The following is a 10086-nucleotide window of genomic DNA, read 5'->3' as shown; positions in this document are numbered from 1 at the left end:
CCTGGAGGCATGATGCTACCTGACTTCAGAGTATGCTACAAGGCTACGGTAACCAAAACAGCATGGTACTGATACCAAAACAGATATACATCTATATATACACACACCAATGGAACAGAACAGAGGCCTCAGAAATAACACCACACATCTGCACCCATCTGATCTTTGACAAATCTGACAAAAACAATCAATGGGGAAAGGATTCCCTATTTAATAAATGGTGTTGGGAAAACTGGCCAGCCATATGCAGAGAATTGAAACTGGACCCCTTCCTTACTTCTTACAAAAAGTTAACTCAAGATGAATTAACGACTTAATAAAAACCCAAGAAGAAAACCGAGGCAATACCATTCAGGACATAGGCATGGGCAAAGACTTCACAACTGAAATACCAAAAGCAATGGCAACAAAAGCCAAAATTGACAAACAGTATCTAATTCAACTAAAGAGCTTCTGCACAGCAAAAGAAACTATCATCAGAGTGAATAGGCAACCTATAGAATAGGAGAAAATTTCTGCAATCTATCCATCTGACAAAGGGCTAATATCCAGAATCTACAAGGAATTAAACAATTTACAAGCAAAAAACAACCCCATCAAAAAGTGGGCAAAGGATAGGAACAGATACTTCTCAAAAAGGACATTTATTTGGCCAACAAACATGAAAAAAGCTCATCAACACTAGTTGTTAGAGAAATGGGAATCAAAATCACAATGAGATACCATCTCACCCCAGTTATAATGGTGATGATTAAAAAGTAAGAAAACAACAGATGCTGGAGAGGATGTGGAGAAATAGGAATGCTTTTACACTGTTAGTGGAAATGTAAATTAGTTCAACTATTGTGGAAGACAGTGTGGTGATTCCTCAAGGCTCTAGAAATAGAAATACCATTTGACCTAGCAATCTAATTACTGTGTATATAGCCAACGGATTATAAATCATTCACGTATAAAGACGCATGTACATGTATGTTTATTGTAGCACTTCATAATAACAAAGACTTGGAACCAACCCAAATGTTCATCAATGATAGACTGGATAATGAAAATGTGGCACATATACGCCATGGAATACTAAACAGCCATAAAAAGAATGAATTCATGTCCTTTGCAGGGACATGGATGAAGCCGGAAACCATAGTTCTCAGCAAACTAACACAGGAACACTGCATGATCTCACTCATAAGTGGGAGTTGAACAATGAGAACATATGGGCCCAGGGAGGGGGGCCTCACACACCGGGGCCTGTTGGGTGGTGGGGGGGGGAAGGGAAGGGATAGCATTTGGAGAAATACCTAATATAGATGACGGGTTGGTGGGTGCAGCAAACCACCATGGCACATGTGTACGTATGTAACAAATTGGCATGTTCTGCACGTGTATCACAGATCTTAAAGTATAAAAATATCAAATAAAAAATAAATGAAGAAAAAAAGAATAGTGGGCAGAGGTGGTGAAGGAAATAACTTTATATACACAGACATTTAGGTTGATGGATGAGATGGACCTCATAATGGAAAGGTGGGGGTGTACTAAAGAGCATGACAGACAGAAAAAATGAGGCATGCAATGGGCATGAAGCAGGAAAATGCTCAGTGTGTGTTAAAACCAGACAGAAGGCCAACGTGACCACAGCTCAGTGAGTATGGAGGTATTAGGGCTAGGATATGTTAATATTCATGCTAGGAAGACAGGAGTACCTGAAAGTTTCTTTGACATAGTCATCCCTTTTCTGTGAGAAACAAGAAGCAAGATTATATTTTGTTGGGCTAGTGCCTGATGATATGCAAATAGTCACAAAGAAAGCTGGGTTGAAGTTTACAAGGTAGCCTAAAGAGAGCCTCTACCTCTCTGGAAATCTCAAGTCTAACTCTGGGAATCTTACAGCCTCTGTCAAGCCATAATAAGATAATTTGGGATGATTTTGGATGAGAGGAAGGCAGAAGAGATCAACAGGAAAAGGTTTTAAGGGGATCTTGACTAGTTTACCATTGCCATGGAGTATTATAGCACACATAGGCCTTTTTTATACAGTCATCTCACCTACCAGAAATGTTGCTCACAGATTGTCATGCATACTGACCAATCAAAATAGCAATTCTTTTGAAGGGTTGATGAACAAGGAGGGCTGTGCAGAGGAGTTATGAGGCAAGCCAAAACCATCTTCCCTCTACATTACTAAACTTATTTGAAAAACTTATTTGAATTATTTGAATAATCTTATTTGATTAACTTATTGAACTTATTTGAATAAGCAACTATGTCAATTAATGTGAGCATAAAATAAGATAATGCATGTATAGCCATTCATAGTGTCTGTCACCAAATTAGCTATGCTTAGATGATTAGTATTGAATTTAAAGACTCAATTAACAAAATCAGACAGATAAGTTCCTATTTTCTTAGAACATTCATTCTAGCAGTGAAGATAGAAAATAGATTATAAAGAAAAAGGACAATTAAAATTTTTTAATAAAGCACTTTACAAAATCATCAAGCACAAAATGTTCAAGGTGGTCAGTTTTTCATTCATCCCCATGTGAACTGAAATCAGCAGCTGCTTGGTGGCCAAGATATATTTGAAAACATTGATTTAATTCAAAAGTGATACGTGATTACAATTCACTGTCCCTCGGTCTTGTCATGAATTTTTACCTGGAAAAGGGACAAAGAAAGAGAGCAGCTTTCATACTTTTTCCTATAGACCTAAAACCCTGGCAGTCAACCTATGGTTTATAAATTTGGCCTCAGACAGGGATGAAGAGGGTCACCAGTAGTGATATACATCTGTCAGTGCAAGGAACCAATGAAGATTCTAGGAGTACAGTGAGAGAGTCAAATCAGAGAGGAAAATGTAGTTATAAAAATCATGCTGAATTTGGTAGAAAATATGAAATACACTCTGAGTTGTGTGCAAATGGGTGTTTGATGTTTGTGAGTGAGTGTAAATGAATGTGAGTCCAAGAGTATATGGTACTTATGTGAGTGTGAGCAGGTTTATGTGTAGGTGGGAGAGTCTGGTATTTATGTGTTTGTGTGTATGGGCAATCTGAGTGGGTGTGAGTGTGTGCAAATGTAAGTGTGAGTTTGTGGTGTTTGCATGTGAGAAAGTGTACGTGTGTGTGTATGAACACACATACGTATGACTCAGAATATATATCTTATTTTGTTTATATACCTTTTATTTTCCTCATTTTTTAAAATTCCCAGAAGTTCTTTCACATAGAACTCATTATTAGATAGTTTGGATCTACCATAGGCTAATAAGCAACATCCAGGAAAGTCCAGCTTTTATTGTCTTTAAGAGTTTATTAGGTAAATATGAGGCCTATCCTTCTGGCTGAGAGATTCTTTTGGAAAGAGAGAACTGGAACAGGCTAGGATACATATTCCCATATCAAACTGATTTTTTTAAAAAATAAAACGTAACCATCTCTTTGATCCATACATGTAATCATTTGGTCAGAAAACTCATCTTTGAAAGAATGTGTTTTTTTTCCACAAGAAAATGGAAAAAATCCCTCTTTCAACTAAAACAAAGTGATGGGTTTTGTCAATTAGCTAAAGTTTGGGACTACAAATACTGGTTTATTCAGCATATCTAGAAATTCATAGCTAGCAGTTTTGTGGTTTGGAATTATCTGGATAATCCCAAAATATGTTTCCTTTTTTGGCATTCCTTGTGAATACATAATTATCACCAATGCACAATTACATATGATATCAAAGTACTTTGTTAACAATTATAATGTTCAGGATTTTAAAAAAGCCTACAGGAAACTAATCACTTGGAGGAAAAGAACAAAGATCCAAAATATGGTTTTAGTGGTAGCTAAATTTTGTGACTCTTTATTTTCTATAAGTGTTAGAAAACTGGGTTGAAAAGTAAAATATTCAGTCACATTTACTGTAGATTTTTTTCAACCTAGATGTTAGTAAGAATACAAGCTTACTCTATTTTACTGAATTCAATTTAACTCTTTCTGTTTGGAAGTAATGGAGGCAACTACAAATGGGGGAAATTCCAGGTCTTATAAAGAAGAGAAAAGAATTAGATGATATGGAATACCAAGCTTATCATTAATATTTATTTTCATATATGCTGTAATTAATATTATAAAAGAATGTATCATTAGTCTAGAGCCGAGGCATCTTTGTCAGTTCCCAAATTCAACCTGTTTGTTATAAACAGCTGGCTGCTTAGGACTTGGCACTTAAGAAAGGTCAGTGCTGTTCCCTAATATGTGTGTGTGCATGAATGTATATACACATGTCTGGTGTATAGGAGAGAATATGAGTGTTTGCAGAGGTATCTGCCCTCATAATAGGAGACAGTTTTGGCACCAGTGTACCCTACCTTATACCACAAGGCTGGGGCTTGTAAAGCATGATGTCTTTTTGAACAGGCTCCAGGTTGCTGTCTGCAGTTGTTTCAGAGCCAGGGTATTCAAAACCAGTATTAGGAGTAGATGCAACCATCTGTGTTGTGCAAATGAAAGGATGTCTCCAGCTGCTTACTAGACATCTCTGCAGTTTATTGTTTATTGTAGTCCCTGAGGAGGCATGCACTTGAACTTAGTTATCTGTTTCTTTGGGAGAGGTGATAATGTACTAAAGATTGCCCACCTAGAAACAAGAGCTCTAAGGGTCAAACACAGATGCCAGAGGAGGATAGGAACATGGCAGACTAACTGCGTACACAGGGGCACCACTAGTGTGGTTCTAGGCATCCACTGTAAAGGCACTGGATAATGATAACATGGAGTGGGTTAGGAAGCATGTATTATATATCATCTCTGCTTGTGAAGAATCTTAGCAGAGTAGAAAGAGACAAAAAGATCTATATTTAAGTAATAGCATCACCATTTGCAAATTGTGTGACTGTAAGCAAGTCATTTAATGCTGGGCCTTGCCAGGCACAGTGTCTCATGGCTGTAGTCCTAGCACTTTGGGAGACCGAGGAGGATGGACCACTTGAGGTCAGGAGTTCCAAGACCAGCCTGACTACCATGCTGAAACCCTGTGTCTACTAAAAATACAAAAATTAGCCAGGCGTGGTGGTGCACGCCTGTAATCCCAGCTACTCGGGAGGCTGAGGCAGGAGAATTGCTTGAACCTGGGAGGCTGTGGTTGCAGTGAGCCGAGATTGTGCCACTGTAGTCCAGCCTGGGTGACAGAGTGAGACTCTGTCTCAAAAGGAAAAAAAAAGCTGAGCCTCAGTTTTCTCACATGTAAAATAAAAGTGATTAAAAATTACCATGTAATATCATGTAGGTTGTTATATGAATTAGAAAGTTTACATATATTTTCTTTGGAATTATTTAACAAATGACAAATATTAGAATCTATGCATTTGCCTTGGTCTGGTTTTAACTTTGTTGTATATGGGAATGATTTGATTTAAAGGAAATATGATCTTGTGGGAGCAGAAGTAATAACTGAATGCTATTTTCCCATAGTATTCTTGTGAAGTTAATTGCTCGAAAGTTTCAGAACATTACTCTGCTATCCTCATTTACTCATTCCTCTGCAATTGGGACTGACACCAACTGACTATACAACTTTCTAGCTGTCTTTTTGACTTCTTTATCATATTAGCTAGCTCATATGGTGCTTTGTGTGTCTGTGTATGTATGTGTATGTGAATTTGAAGATACACCCCTTAAGGCACTGCTAGAAAATTGTAATAAATATATAAATATATGATAGTGGTGCCCTGTGAAGTTGTGTAGGGCACAGCATGCACAACTATATATGGTGGTCCACTATTTTAACAGTGTTTTTTCCCCACATCATTTCAGTAACCCAGAATCTCTTTACCTTCCAAGAATTAAACTAATACCTTACTTCTGGACTTAAACATCCTTTCCTTATCATTCTTTGTATCAGTCCCAATACAACTGTGCCTTTGATATCTATCCTTCTCTACTGATTTGTTGTATTAGTTTTCTGTTCCTATGTAGCAAATTACCACAAATTTGGAAGTTTAAAGCAACATCATGTGTTAGTTCACAGTTCTGTAGGTCAGCAGACCCAGCTGGGTTCTTTGCTCTGGGCCTCACAAGGCTGCAATCAAGATATTGGTTAGGCTGTGCTCTTCTATGGACATGCAAGGAAAGAATCTGCTTTCAAGCTCATTTGAGATTGTTGGTAGAATTCAGTTACTTGCAACTGTAAGACTAAGGTTCAGTTTTCTTGCAGGCTCTCAGCCAGGACTGCTCTGACCTCCTAAAGACTGCCTGTATTTCGTAGCAAGTGACCTGCTTCATCTTCAAAGCCAAAAACAAATCCCCTTGGTGCTTTGGATTTCACTGAACCCACCCACCCTCCTACCCACTTCTGCCAGTAGCCTGACAAAACTCTCCTTTTGGAAGGGCTCATGTGATTAGATTAGTCCCATGCAGATCACCTCCATTTTGCCTGGTTAAACAACCATGGGAGTAACAGCAGCATCAGAGATAATGGGAACCAAAACCCTGCCTACCATATTTCATAACCACCCTGAAGCCCATAGTTTATTACTTCAACCATGTTTCGTCATATTCCTTAATTTTATCACTCATTTGTTCTTCTACTGACCTTAGTAACTTAAACTTTAACTATTCCTAACCCTAGGCCGTTGAGAAAAGTGAAAATTCATGGTGATATATAGTGATGGCCTTCAGTTCTTCACATTCTTTCTGTATGGATTCTTGCAGTAGTTCTCCAACATCACACTTAATGCCCTCAAATCCGTCTCTCCTACTGTTGCTAGACTGATTTTTCTAAAATACAATTCTCATCATGTCCATCTGTGTTTAAAATTATGTCATGACTTTCCATAGCTTTCAGGACAGTCTTGACACCTCATTACGGAATATAAGGGCCTTGTGGAAATGATTTCTGCCCAACTCGCTAACCTCATCTTTCACTGCTGCACACAGGAGCCCCACTTCAAACTATACCAAATTAGTAAATCTGTTGTTCTTTGTTTGTGCCATACTTGTCTATGTTCCTATGTCTCAGGAACAGCTCATTTATTTTCCTGACATACTCACTCATTGCTTTTTCTTGTTCTGTACTCGTGCTTTAAGGCAGTTTAAATATCACCTTGTGAAGACTTTTCTGTTGCATACGCTCATTTGCCTCAGGCAGTTATTCATTCCTTCTATTGAAAACCCTTATCCTTCATCAAATCACATTGAATTTTTTACTTTGAGCACTCTGAGGAATAAGTCTTATACATTCTCTTCTTAGTTTCTTCTTCTGATATAGAAGGAGAGTTTAGCACATAATAGGTGCTCAATATATGTTTCAATAATTGGATTTACTCCTGATCAGAAAATATAGGCGAACTTGTTTTGGGCTATTAATCAGCTGAACTAAAACTTCAAGACTGATTTCACTTAATGTTCTGATTATAATTAAGAGTTAAAGCTACTGTGATTTTTAACACTATGGAATTTAAACTTTTCCCCAAGATTGTTGGATCCCTATTTTCTTTATTTAGAATAGACCACATGTTTGTAAGAGACATAAACAAACTAAAAGGGCCTATGATAAACTTCTGTCATATCCTTAGGTTGTAAGTCATAATTAAAACTTTGAACTAGATAATTAGTCTACCATTTGATAATTCAAGTTGTATAGAAGAATACTGAGGTAGAATACTTTCTGTGGAAGAAGCAATATAAATTTATTTTTAATTATCCTTGGCATTGTTGCTTATGCTTTTTCTGCCTTCTAATATATTTGTTTCACTAATTTTTTCAAATTTCCTTTATTGTGCCAGGATTATAGCTTTGTGTTTATTTCATAAAAATAATCTAATATAATTTATAGAGGAGCTGAATTGGAATTATCTAGAAGTAGCAGTAAATATTTGTCTTCAAATGTAGGGTATAACATTGATAGAAAGCATGAAGCAAACTGAAGGATACATGTGGAAAGCCACAGGGAATTTTACCACCATCAATTCAGTTCTTAACTGTACTTATTTGGGATCCTATATATTTCTTAATGCAGTTTGGTAAAAAGTATTATGTCCCCAAATCTAAGATATTTAACGTGTTTATTTTACTTACACAAAATGCTTACATAGTCTGAATATAGACCTTTAAACACAATCATATAGATGTGACTTCTTTTATACTTTAGAGTCATTTAAACATCTTTTTGATATACAATGTAGTTTCATTACATAAAAATTAAATTAAATCTCAAGCATTAGGTTATACAGTTAACTCAATTATTCATTTCCTATTCTAGGAAAGAATTATAGGCTTTCTCTTGCTCTGTTAATTCTCAAAGACGTTCCTAATTTAGAATTCTTTCCTTCCTGTGGATTAATTCCTTCTTTGTATATGTGCACAAGAAGCTTCTATCGTAAAATTCTCAGTGGTCTCTGATGAGTACAGGTGTTCCTGTAGCTTCTAACAGCTCACAGTCTGTCTTTATTGAATTGCTCATCAGGTAATATTTCTAGAATAATTCACCCATAGCTAGGACATTATAGAGGAGTGATTATTGGATAGCCAGTGTTAGGATTAACATTTCTTTGAAAGTCAATTATCGCTCACTAGTACTGTATATTAAGAATACTGGTTAGAAAGTGAAGGTATTTTATTTTTGTAGAGATGTGATTTCACTATATTGTCTAAGCTAGTCTCAAACTCTTGGTCTCAAGTAATCCTCTTGCCTCAGCTTCCCAAAGTGCTGGGATTATAGACATGAGTCACTATGCCTGGCTGAAAATGAATTTAGATAAGACCACAGAAGCAGATTCGACACTGTATATAAATCTTAAAAAAAAAAAATGAAGTCTACACTTATGTAACAAACCTGCATGTTCTGCACATGTACCCCAGAACTTAAAGTATAATTTAAAAAATATAAAAAAATAAAAAATAAAGATCAAAATGATAGCATGGCATTAAATGGTAGAGTCCTTTTATCATTGTGTTACTTTATATTAAAACTTGAGTGATAGATTTGAGAGATAACCTAGAAATTATGGGTCTAGCTACTTATTTTACTCCCACAATAACTGAGACCAAGAAAAGGACAGGAACTTGCCTAAGATCATATAGCTAGTTAGTGGCAGAGCCAGGACTATCCTATTTTCCAGTCCAGTGTACTTCTTACTGTACTATGCTACTTTTCTGCATTTTTCTACTCTAAGCATTTTAAAAATAGTAAAATCATTTTAATTAAATAAAAAGTCACTGTCTCTTAAAAATTATTGATATTTTCCATCCTACTTGGGTGTACCCCATCTGTAACAGCTGAAGGGATTAGCTAGTAACATCCTTGGTTCTTAAGATAGTCTTGCTACTTTTCAAAAGGAATGATTTGAGAAATGCTTTTTACAGGCTTAGTAGAGTGTGCAACTCTGGTATGTGAGAGGAACCTCTTTTGTACTGTATAAGAGCTCCTTTGTTGCTTTACACTGTAGACCTTTTTAATGGAAAGAAGGGGGGAAGGAAGCTATTATGCTATTTTGCATTTACAATTCAGAATTATGCCCTTGGTGGTGCTGAAAGAAATTTCACGATGGGATATTAGTAAGTATTAGGACTATCCAGGCAATTATTTATCAGCCTATTTCAAGGCTTTCCATGTTAAAAGTGATCAAATAAAAAATGAAATAGCATACAATGAGTTTGATGGAATCTTGTAAGTACTTTTGGTTACTAGAGCAACGTCTTCCTTTGTCTTTGCTTAATGTGACTTCCCTCTCTGTAGCTTGACTTCTTGAGAGTAGATACTCATTTTTAAAAAGAACAAAATTTCAAGTTTATGGCAAAATAATAAGCCCACTCACTCCAACTTATTTTTCTGAAATAAAACTCAGATTAAGAAGAAACATTGTGTTCACTTGCAGGCATAGCCCAAGGCAAAATTGTTAGGTGGTCAGCCTTTGGCTTTTGAGGCCTTTGTTCTCTTTGGTTCTCAGCCCCACATCTGTGTCCTTCAACTGCCTTTTGGATGCCCTTTATGATATCCTACCAAGCCCCACCATAATAAGAAACCTAATACCACCCTCACTCCTCATCTCAATCACAATTTGCTCATCCTGGGCTATTCTTTCAGATATTGCTTTTA

This window comes from Cebus imitator, unplaced genomic scaffold (genome assembly GCF_001604975.1).
Source record: "Cebus imitator isolate Cc_AM_T3 unplaced genomic scaffold, Cebus_imitator-1.0 Scaffold585, whole genome shotgun sequence".
NCBI classification, from domain to species: Eukaryota; Metazoa; Chordata; class Mammalia; order Primates; family Cebidae; genus Cebus; species Cebus imitator.
Note: the sequence above shows the minus strand (reverse complement) of the source record.